General features: G+C 31.7%; 1 protein-coding gene across 1 annotated transcript in view; it reads right to left on the bottom strand.

The window, feature by feature from the left end:
* LOC125060499 (5-hydroxytryptamine receptor 2C) overlaps positions 1-18512 on the bottom strand; it is a 76331-nt gene extending 57819 nt beyond the window's left edge. Inside the window, exon 1 of the mRNA XM_047665445.1 lies at positions 18308-18512. The gene's annotated coding sequence lies outside the window, so the exon portion shown is untranslated. The remainder of the gene's footprint in view (positions 1-18307) is intronic.
* Positions 18513-18851: the final 339 nt, after the last annotated feature.

Below are 18851 nucleotides of genomic sequence, written 5' to 3'. Positions count from 1 at the left end.
TTAGATAAGGTAAGCAAAAAGTGCAAAATACATAATACATATAGTTATTTACACAAAACTAATATAGGAACAAAAAAAACTGAACTAAAAAAGGGCACATGAAAAATAATAAGTGCACATGAATCACGACAATTCTAGATCAGTCTCACGTCAGACTCAGTCTTAGTACGAAAGTTAGGGATACGATATGGACAGGTAATGTTTGTACAATAGAGATTGAACGGAAGATAGAGAAGGAGTTAAGCGAATAGGGATAGGAATATTTCTATATAGAAATACCTTATAGAGAACCTACTGGTCAAATTTAATTTGGTCCTTGGTCCCAAATGAAGTCAAGAAAGCCATATAAAGTTGACTAATCAGGAAAAACCGGAAACTAATCTCTGATATTGGAATCGAAACATACGTGCTTGTATTACGAAGCTTCATTCGAAGAAAATGCGTGCCGCAATATTCATATTCTTTCTATATTATGCTGGTGAGTTTGTTTGATTGAACACGCTCACTACAGCTCTTTTGTGGGTTGGAAAGTGTCATCAGTCATCACGTTTCTATCAATTGAAGTAACAGCAATATTATAAACTTCCGCTGAGTGTAGTGACTTAATAGTTAAAGTTACGCATTATATATGGCAAAGTTTCCCTTGAAAAATGTCGACAGCACAATATCAATACGTTTGACATAAAAGGTTGATTCAATATAGCATTTTTCCGGTAATACAGTTTGGTCTATTAATTATTTACAAAGGTTTATAAGCATGTTATTAATCCTTATACAACCTTATAAGCTATTGACAAGGTTTGTTTTGCTAAAATATATCACCAAATTAAACTACCACAACAAAGTAATGGTCAAGCGCCAAGCTCAAGTTTTAAGCAGACAAGAGACAAATGAGCAGGCAAGTCAGAAAGAACAAGTTCGTCGACGATTTGAACTGCGGATAGATGCGGTCAAAAGGAAGGAGCTGGTAATGGGGAGGCCCTGCCCAGAGGTGGGATAAATACTCCATATGGGGCCGAATTTGCTTTCAGATTTGTAAACGATGGCCCGGAGAGAAAGTATTGTCGTGCCCCAGATAGTATCCCTTCCAGATGACTGCTGAACTGAACCTCACTCACAGTCGACACCCAGTATTTACGATGATCATATGTTTAAGCGGTAAACAGCTAGTGTATAAATCCCATTAAATTTTTACACAATTTCAATATAAATGAGCATGTAATATCTCTTACAGATAACAAGTATATGCATTAACAAATCCAGCAAGTCAATACAAATATTAATTTTGAAATTGAATATAAACCACCTCCGCGTTTAGCCTCTAAGCTTTTAAATAATTACCTGAAAATGAGCAGATATCCAAACACTTTAATATCGTAAACTAGAAATGTGTAAACTTCCTTTCATATTATAATATATAGTGAAGTTTAGATGATCTAAAATATCAAACATACAGAATTGACGATTTCAAATTGTGTTTCGTTAGATAAACAATGAATCATGCATCGTTCATTCAAGTTTGTGACTTTGCTTGTGTTGCATGTTTGTAAACAGTGAGTTACGAACTATGTAGTATTCTATATATATATAAAAAGAAAATGGTGTTCGTTTGAGGCTCTTTCACGCTTAAACCACTGATCGTATCGACATGAAACTACCACCATTCGATGCAAAATTTTTCCTAGATGGTTTATGGCTATTTATTCCAACGTTCCTTCATTTTTTTATTTCTGTTTTACTTTTATGAAAATTTTTCCCGCTAATAAAAACAAAAGAGGCTTCCTAGAACCGCAAAACGTCAACATCTGTTAAAAACCCGATTTTCGAAATATTTCAATTTTCTTAGCGGGAAGTTAAAAAGAAGAATAATAAAAATATGAAAAAAATAAAATAATGAAACATAAAATTTATTTTAATTCGTCCAGCAAAGCGGGCGCGAAACGGCTAGTAATGTTATATGACAGGATCTCATTTCACTCATATCGTTCTCCTATAGTATAAGTGAAGTCGATCGCCCCATGTATGAAGAAATAATTATGAATTTAACCATACCATGTGCTTTGAGGGAATGTTTATGGAATTACAAGACTAGAACGACCTTCTGCGAACACAGCGCTACTTTCCGAACAACACAAAAAAAAAAAATCTTAAAATACGTGCATCGAATTATAAACTACTTCAACGATTTTTTTTATCGGTCCAAAATGTTTGGTTTTATTAAATTTTATGTTAGTCTGCTATGAAATCTCGTTTTTAGTTATATATTTTATACAAATATGTAACAATTTGTATGCTTTCATACTAAACGGTTTTTACTAAAGCGTACAATTTAACATTGAATCAATAAACTGCAGGTAAGAGTACGTTTCTTTGGTGTAAAAGAACTAGTACTTTCATGAACTAGCATTTCAGAAAATGAAGACCTAGTTTTCTTATAATTAGTTTTTTTCTAATTAAGTCACGAGGTGAGTTTACTACGTGGTATTTTTTCCTATTCGGAATTCTCTTGTGCGGTTTTGAAAAGGAAATTTGCTTCTTTCATATTATGTAAATAAAAATGTGTTAAATTTAGTTAAAAAGCAAAAACTTCAATACATTCGTAAAATATGGGTCTATATAGTAGAATTTTCAAAAGCTTAATTGAATTGGCATTAATTAACGTTAGTAACCTAAGATTTTACACTAATAATCAGGAATGCAAAACAGATGCAAATTTGCGGTGTTTACTAATAGCTACTCCGGGCTTTAATAATCTGTGATGTCGTCAACTGTCAAAATTAACGGTATAAATGGGGGCCTCATAGCCTAGCGGTCTTATTAAGTGGCAGCTAGGTGAGGGGTACCGGGTTCGATTCCCGGTTCGAGGGCAAGTTTTAAATTAATTTAAATTTGTTCTCGGTCTTTGGGAGGGTTGTGCGGTACCGGGCGAGTGCCTCAAACCGTACATGGAGGACACGGTCGCATTTCTAAAGACAAGCATGAATTATAAAAAATCCTATACTTGACGCTGGCTAATGCACAAATCGTGCCAGAGCCATAAAAAAAACGGTATAAATGATTATGAGAACTTGAATATAGCTTAAAAATCAGATTTGTCATGTGCTGTGAAATGTTTGCGTAGAAACTTCATGTTTTTCCCGATCCAAAGCGATATTTTTCAAGCGTTCCCTTCGTCACTAAAAAATTAGATCCGTCTGTCCAAACGTGATAAACTCAAACAACGAAAGGATTTACGTTTGGATAACTGACAAAAGGTAGATTTAACAAGGCAATTGATACATAGTTGAGATAGTTTATAGTACCATAGAATAATTGTTTATTTAGAAGTCAGTCCGATCACCTACTTACCTACATTAAGACAATAAACTCGAATAGAAATAAAATATTTCTCGATTTCGCCAATAGGGGTTTTTAAGAATTGCTATCGCTTTTTTGTCTATTTTTTTTATAAAATATCCTTGTTTGTGTGATAAAATTGTATCTTCATTAGCGCACTATAGCCTTAGGCGCGGTCAGACCTGGAAAAGTCCAAAGTCCAAATTTTGATCCCTTTTGCTCTGTCCTATATTTTGAAGGTTCTCCTATTGTAGTTTTAGTCTGTATTCTCCATTCCTCTATATACTAGATGTTAGCACATCGTAGGTTCCCAAGCTGTATTGTGACAATAAACGGGCAGTAGGCTCATCTGACATTAAGTGATACTGGCGCCCATGGACACACTTTCGATGCCAGAGGGCTCGCGAAAGTGTTGCCGGCCTTTTAAAAATTGTACTGCATAAAATTATACTTAAGGTGTGTATACTCATATAATAGGTAGCTCTTAGATTTTGTCGTATTTTATTCAAATTGAATAGACAATTGTAGCAAAAAACCACGTAAATTTCAGTGAATAACGTATCTCTGTCAATTCGCCTAATTATTTTTACCTTGAAACTGAAATGCCCTGAAAACATCGCAACGACAATTGAAATTGTGAATTTTCATAACAGGCTTATAAGAACTTCATTATGGTGCTTCAAGTCTGGCATCATTTTGACTGTGACGCAACTTCTGCATTGCAGGTGAATAGAATATACCTGATGGTTTTAAATTTAATAAAATCCTTTACATTTGCAAATAAGCTACGCCACTATTTCGTTGGAGATTTTGTAAGAAATAATTCAGCTTACAAAACCTATTTGAGCTTAAGGAAAAGGTAGTGATATTTTAATCAAAGGTTTTTAGAAATAATTTTGGTTTTTTAAAAATCGTACCTGTCGCGTAGCATTTTTATTTTATATATTTTATATGTATACCTAAAGCCAGGTACATACTCAAACCCCTAATCAAAACTGATATTTGGGGATTTTTACTAAGAGTATTTGTAATTATTTTTATAATCGGACCTAATGTACTTCAGACCTGCCCATTTTTTTTTAATGTCTCGTTTAGTAATAACACTTGATGAATAAAAATACATTTTTTACTTTCAATTATTTTGAATTAAGGTGCCGTCATTTCATAATTTTTGACTCTAAGTGGAGCTAAGCATTATGTAAGAAATAATTTTAAATAAATTCAACTACCGTAAGTACTTTTAAATTACACTTCATTATTATTTAGAGGGTTATTTTATCAAATATCTTATTCATATATAGAAATATATTCTTCATAAAACACAAGTACTTTAAAACATTGAATGCCTTCAAATATTTGTTTACCGAAGCTTTTCACTTTGGGATTCCATAAATGAAGCTTTTATTGAAGTTTCCAGTGGTCTAAGCTTGAATAAATGAAAAGTTCATGTTGAATTTGGCTTAACAGTGATTTATGAAAGCTACCTATATATTTAATGTTGTCTCTGGTTTGTGCTAAGCTTTATATTTTATTCTTAAACGGATATCTCTATAAACAGGGTGTGACGTAATGATTAGATAAAATGGTAGAGGTTTTGTGGTGGTTCGGAAGACTATGTTTTATGTTTTGTAAAAGGCTTTTGGTTTTTGAAATATTCGAAATTTCCGAAAATTAAAAGAAATACACTTTTGCCACTGTTTTTGGTGCCTAGACTCCAATTGAAGGAATTTTCTTAATCTGTTTTTGCCTAGTATTTTTGGCGTGATCGAATGTAAATTATGATTTTTGACGTGCCTTTTTAATTGACATTACGAAATCTTCGTTTTGTGATCTTAGATTATGCTTCAGATATCCACAAGTTCTGACTTTCCTAATCCATTTAATCGAGTGAGATAACGGCATTCGAATTGCAGCACTGTATCGGGAATGATTTCCAAATGCTCGCCATCCCGATTATCGGGTGTTAGATCGCGTGCATGGAACGCCAAATACCTGGAACTGGATTCTGCGGAACGAACTTTGAAAGGCCACGAGTACACAATGAAAATAATGTTCTTGATGAATTCGCAGGTGATCCGACCATATCTGCGCGTACTATAGCACAACTCATACATGTAGGCTAGAGCAATGCATAGATTTTTAAGAGCGTGTAGAATGTTTGCTGCAAAGCGAAAACATGGCAAGAAAATTGTACAATGATCCCGAAATCCGACAAAGTTCTGTTGAGCGACGATTGTGCATAAAATACGGATATTCTAATATGCACAATCTCAGTTGGCAGCTAACCAACCCTCATTTAAATAGTAGTAGTGGTTTTGGCATGTCAAATGGATGAAATGCTGCTTTTTAGTAGGATATAGAAGGTATCCTTGATGACAAGGTGAGGTCGGATAGGACTTGTCATACATACCTGGACCAAATCTCGGAGGAACAGAACAGAAGGAACAGATCGAAAGTACCCATAACCGACGAGCATGCATGGTAAATGTAATGAAAGTGGATGCAACGAGAAAGGTATCAGGACCGTAGCAAGTGGAGAAAAGTTGTCTCTACCTACACTTCAGTTAAAATTTGTGGATGTATACATATATAAAATACTTAAATAATGTAATTAAGTGGAGGTTAAATAGGTAAAAAAAATTTAAACGTAACGTTTAAAAGGTATTTAAAACCTAAGCTAAATATCTATTCTATTTATTAAACCTTAACTCTCTCTGTCTCGAGTTATACGATTAGTTATATTATTTATTGTTTTTTTTATTACTTCATTGTTTTATAGTTACAATAACTAACAATATTCAATACACCATCGATAATTGTATAGGAGTTGCTCAAAACTGTTATTACCTGTTTAAAAGCATACGATATTTTAGTCGATTTGATCGTTATTCGTCCTTAAAATTTTCTTTAAACTGTAGACGTAAAAGAATAATTTATTTACGCAGCTAATGAACTGTTTCCACTGTTATAATTGTATTATTCTCCATTTAATTAGTGGAGAACGTCTCTTAATTAATTTTCGTTAGAACAAATCTTAAGTTTTTAGGAAATTAACTTTTATTTGAGAGAAACTTTATTATATAAGTACTAGAGAGTTTTATTAAGCACTGGTACTCCATTCAGAGCAAAAGTGATTTTTTATTATTATATACTTACGGCATAAAAAATAATACTGGCTAATTTTAAATAATTAGTAAGTTGAGATTTTTGAAGTTGTACTTCTTTAGGCGCGTTATGAAAAATTGATGAGAGTGAAATTTTACGATTGCGCGCGCACCTATGACACAAAATTGGCAGTGTGATATAGCGTGCGCGAGCGAGATGGGAATAAGACAAACTACAAGTAAAAAGAAATAGAATATGCGTGAAGCTAACTTCACGCATATTCTAGCTTAGCAGCTTAACAAGAATTTTGAATGACCATGACAATTGACATCTGACAATGACATTTACCTTTTAAACAAATATAGGAGTTTTAGTTATTGTTTAAAATTAATAATTATATACCTAGTTATTTTCATTATACAAAATATTTGTGAAATAATATAAAATATTTGTGAAAAAACTGTGCTAACCTTCCTGAGTGCTTCAATACAATTGAGGTTAACTATCCGTATGTATTATCGAGTATTATTGTTGATTAAAACTGAAACATGAACCATTATTCATTGCTTTTGTTTATTGCGTTTGTTACAGCAACTTTTTAGAAATATTCTACGACCCTATATATCAATAATTGAGAACAAAGATTTAAGCACGAATACTAATTAGGAGAAAATGAAGGCTTGGAGCGATGTAACAGAGAAGTAAACATTTTAATAAGTACCTGCATCTCAAAAAAATGACCACATTATTTAATCAAAACATCAGATTTAATCTAGCAAATATAAGGACAAGAGACAAAAAACAATTGATGAATCAGTGGAAGTGCACTAAATTGAATACAAAAAAAGAGTTGTCATCTTATCGCCGTGAAACATCAAAAACTGGAGGTGGAACAAAGCCACCATCACCTTCTCGAGACACAATGGTTTGAAGTAGATTTCAATGAATTTGATTGTGATGGTGTCGAGGTAGGAATGTTAATTATAAATATGATGTATGGTGATGTTCAAGGTTCAACCTTTCAAGCATAGGCATATGCTTACAACATTACTTTATTCCCCTACAGGGTAGTTAGAGATATTGTAATACCTCAAAACATCCATGTTGCACTTGTAGTACCGAAACTCTGTCCTGCCAGAAGTGAGCCCATTCCCACTTATAATGGACAGTGGGTATAATACACCTTAATACCTCAGTGCGAACCACTCACCATGATACTTAAATTAATAGATGTTATTTATATATTTCAGGTTATTACAAATAAAATCATTTTGGAAACAATTGATATCCCAAAAGCAAATAAAGCCAACAATGACAAGGTAATAAATCAGTTTTGACATAACTTGAATACTAAAAAAGCCAAACAAAGGTGTGCACAACAGTGACAACATAACTTAACAATTTCATTATTTTGTAGGATTAAAGAAAGGTTAAAGAAAATCATGTCGAACTGAACAACAAGAATCCCCAAACAACTCCAAAGAAACCTACAAGGAAGACACCGGTATTATATTTAAATTATCTCTATCTCTAAATAGAATAAAAGAAAGTTGCTATCCAGGTCTGTAGCATGTGCTACAAATTATATTATTAACACATTTATATAATTATATTAATATAAATGTGTTAAAAAATTTATAATATGAATTATAAAAAATGTTAAGTTTTGCATGGACAGAGCTTAAATTAATATTCTCTTATTTGTTGCAGAAAGCAAGTAGTTTTGGAGAAGCCTCGTAGATGCACAACCAAGTAATGATTAATTTAAAATTACAAACCGAAATTCTGATGAAGACATTAGAGTCACTTAAAAATAAATAGTATAATGAAATAAAAATGTTTTAAAGATAAATAGTGTTTTATTTGTTTAATGTAAGAGAATAATAATAAATATTTATTTAATTAATTTTTCAAATGTAAACTGAACTTTATTGACTTTAATGACTCCTTTTCCAGTCTTTGATTATTTAATTGTAATTAATTATTTGCATGCAATCAAAAACTATTTTTAATAATGCCAAAGAAGTATAACTTCTTACGCGCGTACATAAGTACACGCACCCTTTTTTTTTATTATTATATAACTATCCCCTAATACAGTGATTAATTATATCACGGTAATAAGGAAAACCACGAACATTGTTAAGGGGTTAGGTGTGACTCTAAGAGTTTCGTAGGATTAAATGAGATAGGATTTTGATTTATGTGCATCATTAGCACTTGCTCATGTTAAGGGATATCATCGTGTGGAAATCCTATGTCTTAGACCCAAAAAGACGACGCGGGCGGTAATCTGCTCTCAACAAACACAATACACACAGTACTCTGTATACCAGTGTTTCCCAACGTGGAGCACACGCAAAGGGGGGCAATTTGATAGTTAAGGGGGGCAATCGAAATCAGCTGGATATAATACAACGTGGAGACTAAAGTTAACCAAATTGGAACCTAATATAAAATCTAAGCAAAGGATCTCACTTAATTACTTTTAAAACTAAGAAAACCTGTACTATATTAATTAAGGAATTTGAATTTCAGTTTTTCATTTAATTTAGTTTTAAAAATTTACTTATTGTTTCGCTAACAATTTTCTAGTGATTTCTTTCTAAACCCTATCATTTCTAACAACAAAATTTCTAAAGTGGACAGTTAATTTTTTTAATATATAAATTATGCATGTTGCATAAGAATTTTAGGCTAAGGTGGGGCATGGTACAAAAAAGGTTGGGAAACACTGGTCTATAAAGCACAAACTTATTATTATATGTTTTGTCCACCTTTTAAAATCCCTACGTTACCCTTAAGTTTCGTAAACAGATTGAAATTTGATTAATTGTTACTCTAATTAATTTACAGTTTATACTCGAGATCACAAGCTATGACAGTAAATATCAAAGTTAAATACATACACGGCATCAAAGAAGATTAATTACTTTTCGTACGTTATTTGATTGTGTGATTGTGACGGCTCAGACCCTTATGTAAGGGAGATACCTTAATTAAATAGTTAATAGAAATAAGTCAGTTTTGACGTCATTTAAAATCAAGGGAGAATTCAGACATAAATCACTAAAGCATAATATCTAGTACTTGAAAAGAAAAATGGTCGAAAAAGAGACAGAAAGTATTACAGAGGTATCCTTAAAGGTAGGTATGAAAATTTAAGATACATGTTATATGTATATTGTATTCTTAATCCAAGTTAAGTTTGGTGGCGGTTGTTCTATGGAGATGTTTGAATAAAACTCTTTTGGAGCTGGGTAACAACTGGCTTTAATTGTTTAAAACATGAGCTTATAACTAAGATAACATTACGGGTTGCGACGCGGGATTAACAAAAAACTAGCTTGACTTATTAAAGAGTTCGTAAATCTAACTGACTTTATGTTATTGGACATTATCGGAAACGAGAATGTTAAAATACAATTTATAAGTGTAAAAACTGAAGGCCTCATATTGGGTTCAAGTGTGATGATTGTATATGTTTTCAATTAGTAACTAAAATATTTATATGTAATTTGTACTAATATTATGGGTTACCTAAGTTCCGTAATTAACTTTTTTGTTTTTGATTCATTTTTTCTCTAAGTCTTTAGTTTTAAGGAATGGAATGAGTACTGTGTGGGTTTTCAAGCAATATATGAAACGGGCACACATTTATTATTTTCCTAGGAAATGTAAATTGACAGTTATTTTCTGTATCTATGAATTCCGGTTATTCTATACGTAAATCTGTGGAAATATACGATAAAAATCTGTTAGTTGTCCTCAATAGAATCACTATAAATTCGTATCACGAGGATATTCCTTGTATTTGTGAGTCCTAAATAAATACATCGAGTTTGAATAGGTAGGTGAGAACCTTATAAGTGGTTACACGTGGAATGAGTTGGGTTGGAGCTATTTTTGACTTATATTAGTTTTAGAGCTTAAATGATGTATTAAAGTTACTTGTATATATTATGATGTTTTAAAAAATTGCCACACATTGTAATGAAACAACACACTCGCGAGCCATCTGCCTTGCGATTCTGTAACTCACTTTTCGAACTCTCACAGCGGCGGTCTGATAAACAATAAACTACAAGTTTCCTCCTTATCAGAATGCCAAATCGTAAAATGACTGCTTTACAACTGATTTGAGCGCGACCGCCGCTGCGAAAACTGCTGTGAGAGTTCGAAAAGTGAGTTACAGAATCGCAAGGCTGGCATTGCCCGTTTCACTCCCTATTCTAAAAAACCAATTATATGGTTTTCCTTGTGTATATGTTTTATTGATATTTGCGTTCAATAATAAATAATAATAACTATAACAAGTATTTTTTTGTGAATAAGACTAACGCTTTCCTCACGATGTTTGCCTTCAATGTAAAGTTTGCATATAAAGAATTAAAAATCCAGATCATTAAGTACCCAGCCGTAGTTACACCAGGCTTAACAGCGTCTAGGCTAACACTACTCTAAGAACTATATCAAGCCATCAATAGCTTAAACTAAAGCACAATGGCATTCTAATAAACAAACTACAAGCTCCCTCCTTATCAGAATGCCAAATCGTAAAATGACTGCATCACGACTGATTTGAGCGTGACCGCCGCTGCGAAAATCGCTGTGAGAGTTCGAAAAGTGAGTTACAGAATCGCAAGGCAGTTCTCTATTCGCAAAAATAAATAAAGCTAGACGTAGTCAAATACATAACCATTGTTCCAAAGAACTGATGAATTCGTTCAAATAAACCTAATTCCACTTTGTTCTGTTTTTATTTAGTTTGCATAAGTTGGGTCTACGCTTCGTTTCTTCAAAGTTTAGTTCAAGTATTCCCAAAGGACGAATGTATTATGCGACCTGTGTTTGGCTAAGGGTGTCTGCATATTTTTAAATTTATATACATCATGGATGGAGATACTAAAATGTATGTACCATACTAAGTTTAAGCCTAAAACATTGGATAGTCATTCTTTGAGTAATATTACATCCGTTTACGGTATAGGAAGCTTGAGCATTGCTGGACTAATGGATTCTGCGAACGATTATCATCCCTGAAGTGATAGGTTCCCCTGCTATCCAAAAAGACCTTCTATCTTTGTACGGGTTTATCACTTCCTCGTATTGTGAAGAAAAATATCTTAAAGAAACCGGCATGTTGCATAATCACCAAATAGATAATTAACTATTATTTAATTTATATACCTGTTTTTTTTATATATATAAATTTCCCAATATCCCCGACTCTTGTGGTGCGGGACCTTATTTTATACATATATTTTGTACAAACATATACATACATTAAGAAATTTCCTAATATATATATATATATATATCCATACATAAAAATACATATACTACATATTTCTATTTTATATTCATGGGCCAGTAGGGGCTCGTCTCACCTTTTCTACCTATAATACTTAGTGCCTAAGTATTATAGGTAGAAAAGGTGTAAGAAATATAGATTACTAGCAGACTCGGCCAAGCGTTGCTGTGGCTAAAGTTTTTGTTATATTACATAGTAGTAAACTATTCAAGGGAAACGTCGAACGCCAGTCATTATGTCATTAAATTGTAGCTTATGTGAATTGTTGATACTTTCAACACAGCCATCTGTTAGAATTGTGACTGTCAAATAAGAAACAAGTAATTTGCAATAAAATAATATTGCGGGTATAAATGAAGATGTAAGCGGTCCTATCTTTTAAGTTAGATCAAACTGCACATGGTATGCAAATTTGATTGAAATCGGTTCAGTAGTTTAGGAGTCCATAGCGGACAAACAACGTGACTCGTAATTTATATATATTAAGATTGAAATAATGTACGAACATGATCGTCAGAACTGAGAACTGATGCAATATGGTACTATTGTGTATTGTAAAATGTACCTTGATACACAGCAATATTAGACTCAAAAAGTCAACAGCGTTTGTCAGACACAGAAGACTTATCACCTACTTGACTATTATAGTAAAAAATGATCTCGAAATATACATAAATATATATAGAAATCTGAGGTTCCAGCTCTAAAAGGTTGTAGCGCCATCTATATACGGTAAACGATAGTATCGAATTTAATTTTGATACGATATTAGATAAATGCAATTTATAGGATTATAATTATGTTCTACGTATAGGCTTGATCTAGTAGGTCTCTAACGAGAAAGTTCCTAATCGAATTAGAATTTAAAAAAAACTTATGCTGAACATTAAACAACTAAAAGTTGCGTACCTGGGCAACATGGTGCCCCATAAATGGGGAGTAAACGGCATGTTGTTAGAAGGAAAATCACGGCTTCGTAAGGTTAGAGAGTGAACGGCGGGTATAGCGACTACGAAAGAGTTGCTGCATCTGGCACAGGACAAGACGCGCTTCAAGAGACGGTCGGCCTACCTCCAGTTATGGAGAGGCACCAATAGAAGAAGAATTATGATCAACAATATAATCTTAAACAACTATTAATATGTTTTGTTTAATAATTATTTTACACAAGACTGACTTAAATAGTGTCACCGCACGTAAATCTTCCAAGCTGAGATTTAAAATTATATTCGTACTCAAATTGCGATTTGATTAATTCTACCTGTAGATCACGATAAAGAGATGAGTTACCAACCCAAAGAGAGCTTTTAAGAATTTTAAATAGCTGAAGGTCGCGATAAAAGCGCGTAAACGTAGCCACAGTATCATATATTTGTAAACGTCAAATTGTTATAAAATTAGATATTAAATTGAAGTGCACCTGTGATTTTTATTTTCCCACATTTCTTAGTTTAGTCTCGGAAGCATTAGTTCTGTTGGCATTAATTCAATTTTATTTTGTTATGATCTGGTGAAAGACTCATATTTTAATCATAATTCTAACACGAAAATTACAGCTTTAATCTCGGTTGTTGACTACTAATATTTTGATTACGCATAACATGCAATCTTTATTTAGGTATAGCAAATAGCAAAAATCCCATGTGGATATATAAATATGACGATGTATTTTGCGGACACGAATTCCGTTTCTAAATTTGTAAAGACAAAATATCATACAAACTTCTATTATTTCAAATTATTTCTACGATTTTAGAGAAATCTAAAAATTCTAGCGCCAGACGTTCACGGTTCATCTAATAAGATAAATATTTAGAATAGAGTTATTAACAGACTACAGACTTACAATTCTTTACTCGGATTTTTAATCCTGGTTGTTCTAATATTTATTATTATTTGCACAAGCATTTTCTATATCTTTTTCTTCTTTTTTTTTTTCTTTTTTTTTGACACAGAAAAACGACGTATCAGCTACTGAGTTGAACATATTCAAGACCCATTGAGTGTTGTAAATCCCCTGGATTAACCTGGTTCTAACATACTTTGGTCTTATGCCCGTCGTGAACCACCTTTTTTAAAAAGTGGGGCAAACGGGCAGGAGGCTTGCCTGATATTAAGTGATACTTCCGCCCATGGACATTCGTCGGCAAGATGGAAAAATAAAAACGGGGCAGATCGTGAACCCACTGGTATGACCACGTTTCTCGCGGGTCTCCAAAAAAAAGCACCAAGGGAAGCTATAGACCGAACAAAGTGGAGAGATATCACTAGCAGGGCAGCAGACACCTTACAGTGACGCGACCTTCAGCAATCAAGAATACGACTGAGAAGAAAAGACCAACAGGTGCCAACGGTACGTAAAATTTGTAATTTAATTTTCATAGCTGATTTTGTAAAAAAATATAAATTACTAATCAATACTGCCAGACATTTCCCGCCTCAATTACTTTTACTAGAGCGCTTTCGCTCTTTGAAAGCGAAAATTGTTCACTTAGTTTTATTCTTAGTACCCTAATTCTTATAAACATTATTAAGATAAGTTTAAATGCGTCCTAAGCTTGGCTCTCGACTCTTTCCCTACATGTAACGGTAATTTGAGATCACCCAAACAAACCCACTATTAATACAAATAACATGATACATTTATGTCAATATTTAATAGTTCAATATTTGTATTGGAAATAAATATTATAATTTCTTATAAACCTACTACTTAGTGTAGTGGAGTGGTGTACAATTATGAAATTTAAAATTGTTAGTAAATACAAACGAAATATGCACACACAAATACAAGTATTTCGTTGCGCAGCTATTGCCCCATGATGGGGCAGTAAGTTCTAAACCGCTGCCCGTCCGCCCCTAGGCACAACGATAGAGAAACAGAACATACATATAACAAACAAGGATAAAACAAAAATACACTAAAAAAGTATTTAAAAATATTATACGATCACTAATAGACAATTAAATATTAATTATGATGAATTATACGCGACCAAAGCTATTGCAACTCCTGTAACAGGAGGAGGAAGGCAGCAGTTATAGTTGCGGGGCGGCTTGATACAGAATACCAGTGCTAATCGTTCAGTTGGGTATATTTTAAAATAACTTAATTGGGCAGACTACCCATTTTAGCGTGTGCGAAAATAAGATGTGAGAAATCCAACCCAAGACTTGCGAGATAAGTGTAGAACAGGAGGGCTGTTCTTGGTATAACATAAAATTTAAAATTTAATTTAAATTAATTTAAAACAAAATTAACGAACAATTAATCTTCTAGCTATAACTATAAAATTATAGCCTATAGAAATACAAGCATAAATATATTCTCTTTTTAACAGTTTTTTTCGGTCTATTTTGCAAAAGACAACATTAACCTCAATAACAAAAAAGTTTAAGATTATATATAATTTAAATATATTTAATTCTTTATTATTATCATTCATCATATGACAACAATTCCATGTACCTAAGTGTTCATAATAACTATAACATAAATGATAAAGCTCTAAAATCTTTAACGTTTGTACTTTGTGGTTTGTACGGAAGAGATTATTTAAGGAAATATTTGGTACAAGGGATTATCCTAAGCCGACCTTCGCACATAATTTTATCATAATAAATGATGTATTAGGATTTCGGTTGCGCCTGCTTTATCTCGGACTTCGATTTACGAGCATATAAATAATTTATCAAATTTACATTAATATTTGATTCATACCTCTATATACAGTGATTTATTACAATCAAATTGTTAGTAATCCCTATTTTCCATATTGGGGCTATAAACGCCCCTGTACAAGATTCCAGCTTTTCAAAGAAAATGCTTTCCAATGCACTTTCAATAAAAGAATTAAGTCGGCCGTAAGAGGACTAGGGATGTGAAAAAATAATCTTTTATTTAAAAAATCGATTTTTGTACGCGATTTTTATATTTAAAATAATCGATTAATAATCTAATTATTTTTATAATTGAAAATCAATCATAGTCGATTTTTCATCTGCCACCTCCCGACAATATGTCTGGTCTTTTATAACCCGGACCTCGAACTATTAGGGATGCATAATATTCGATATACATTGATGTTTACAATGCGTTACATTGAATCCGATGCTTTGAAGATGTATTGATATACTCGAGTCATTGATGTTTTTTTTGTAAAACATCGAAATGATGATAAAACCAGTTGATTTTACAAAAACTCAAGTTTGAATAGAACACTATAATTTACAACTAAAATAAATTTATTCAGCAGCACAAGATTACATTATACATACTATGTATTAAAAAGACAACAAAAATACTGCAATGTGCTACTGAAAAGGCATACATTGCATTTATCAAATTTCACCTAAAATCTATCAAAACGAGATTAAGCTAATTACGATTTTGATTATTCTTAAACGTTAATTTGTGTTTGTAATTTCTATTGTTTATTTTTAATTAAAAATACCATGAAAAATAAAATATTTAGGGTGTTGATTTTGAAATTAATTCAAAAATTAGGAAAATATCGATTAATAAAAAAATCTATTATTTTTTTAAAGAAAAATCGATTATTTATTAATCGATTTTTCATGCTAAAAAAATAATCGATTAATAAAAAATCTATTGTTTATGCAGTATGTCACATCCCTAAAGCGGACCTATTTATAGATACAGCTGATGAAGCTAAAAATCTGAATCTTCGTCTAACAAATTATACAGAATTGAAATCTTATAGATTGAAGATACTTGCCTGGTCATATATAATACCACAGCTTCATAAAATACAATTAACACAGTTGAAGTAAAAATTATATTACAAATAAATTATTTATGCCGCTTGAAATCCCGTTATCAAAAGATAAGACATACTCGTATAAACCTGTTCATTGGTTACTGCCAAATGCACAAAACAATTATTTTGCAGAGAATCAAGCCCAAAACCCACAGGTGCCTTGTGGGTTAATAAAGCAGTCGGTATAGAAGACCACAAATGCTTAGTTACTTTACTTACGTTATTAAAATATATAAAAATTTAACTATTCATCTGTGTAATTAATAATCCATAACTTGATTACGATTCATCATAATATAAGGTTTAAAAAGGAAAGGAAAATTCAATTTAATGCATCAAAAGTGCAAGCTTGCTTCATGATTCACTTGGGAGTAATTAATAAACTTAATGTTTAGCGTATGTAGTAAAAGGCTTTGAAATTTATTTAATAAGATATAAGTTTAGGTATGTCACGTCGCAGATGTTTATTCTTTGATGAAATAGGGTATTTTATCTGTGCCTTGTGTCTATTTGTCTATGTCTAAATTAATTCTATTTTTAAACTTGAAAGAAATAAAGTTATATGTGAATTTCGTATTTATACAAACTCTATTGTTTCTCCACAAATTTCTTGAAATATAAAACGGGGTATTAATTAGTTGGAATATCCAACTTAGTGAACAATCAAACATTATTTATTTGTTTACACTTTGTTACATTTATAGAAAAAAACAAATAACATTATACATAAAAATTATAAAAGATGCAACGGCTGGCCTTATCGCTTACAAGCGATCTCTTCCAGACAACCCTAGAAAGGAAAAAAGGAAAAGTGCAAGAAGTGCATAACAAAATCTTATTAAAAGAATGTAGAGTCACCAACCTTAATAAAAAATAATTCAAAAGAATAAAATTAAAATTAAAAAACTAACACGGTTTCATGAATTGCGATCCAATATAGATTCATTGAAATCGGTCCAAGAACTTTTGAGACATGAAACGGACTTTTTCTAAATTACTTTAGCGTTTTTTGGGTATAAGCTGTAATTTGTATAAGCTGTAGAACTACCAAAGATACAAATTGTTTTTTTAATCCTATCTATATAATAATAAAAATATCTATCTAATATGGCAAATTTACTATTATATCATATTAAATAAATAACCATTATAATTCCTATAAAAAAGGCACAATTAATTATAATTTTACAATGATTTATTATCGTTATATTATATAGTTTTAAACATATAGATATAAGAAATGTAGTAGCAATTACGATTGGTAATTGATACCCAAGCGTTAGAGTTGCGTTAAAATACTTTAAGTTTTCAAATTCTAGTAAAGTAGAATAAATAAAGATTTTCATACATTTAGAAAAATCCTTTAAACGGCGGTATGATGTGCATTTTGAATATGTTTTTTAGTTAAATCTCTAACGACCAAGATTGTTAATGTCTTCGTAAGTATGCACAGTAATAAATGTAATAAATCATGACTATTCTCATTTTCATTCCGTTTTCATACTTAAACCTCCATTCAGGATGAATAAAGACGCGTTTGACCTTGAACTTTATTGTATGAGGAATTATCTAAAACACATTGAAGAAGCACTATTTTTTATCATAGTAGTTAAATTTATATTAGTTTATAAAAACTTTTTAAAGTTTAAGAAATCATAAAGCCTATTATTTACCTATACATATAAGTAAAGACTTAATTTTTAAAATAAAGCAGAATGCTTATTCACTAACTAAATACTAATAGATTTAAAATCAATTAAACAAAACTTACCGATTCAATCATTATACAAACAGAACATCACTTAAAATTCACAAAAAAGGTTTTATATTTTCCCTACAAGTAAATTAAGAAAAACCCTCTTTTTGCAGATATTTCGTAAAATTGTTTCGTTTTTTAAAACTCGTTTTGAATTTAGAATTTCATTTGGCGCGAATTTCAGGTCGCTTTGGATATAGGATGACGTCCGCAGCATCCGCTATCTCATGAAAAACTGGCGGGAAACATGATGGCGGGAAGACTACAGACTAATAAACGATAATATACAACTGATTGAGATATCAAACGTCAAATTACACTTATGAATGTATGTATCCTAACATTTATAGAAAGCTATTTTGCTAGATTATTTTAATAGATCGGTGTTAATAAATTAAGCAAATGTAATTAAGGCACGAAAGAAGTAGGTTATTTTATAAGATATTTATATTTTAAATAGTTAACACCTTTATTCATAAACACGCGACAAATCTGCTAAGCTATCTAATGTTATTTTTGTTTTATAATTTGTAAATCAAAAAAATTAAAATAAACGTGT

This window comes from Pieris napi, chromosome 21 (assembly GCF_905475465.1).
Source record: "Pieris napi chromosome 21, ilPieNapi1.2, whole genome shotgun sequence".
NCBI classification, from domain to species: domain Eukaryota; kingdom Metazoa; phylum Arthropoda; class Insecta; order Lepidoptera; family Pieridae; genus Pieris; species Pieris napi.
The sequence above is the reverse complement of the archived record's forward strand: the minus strand, read 5'-3'. Positions and strand labels throughout refer to the sequence as shown.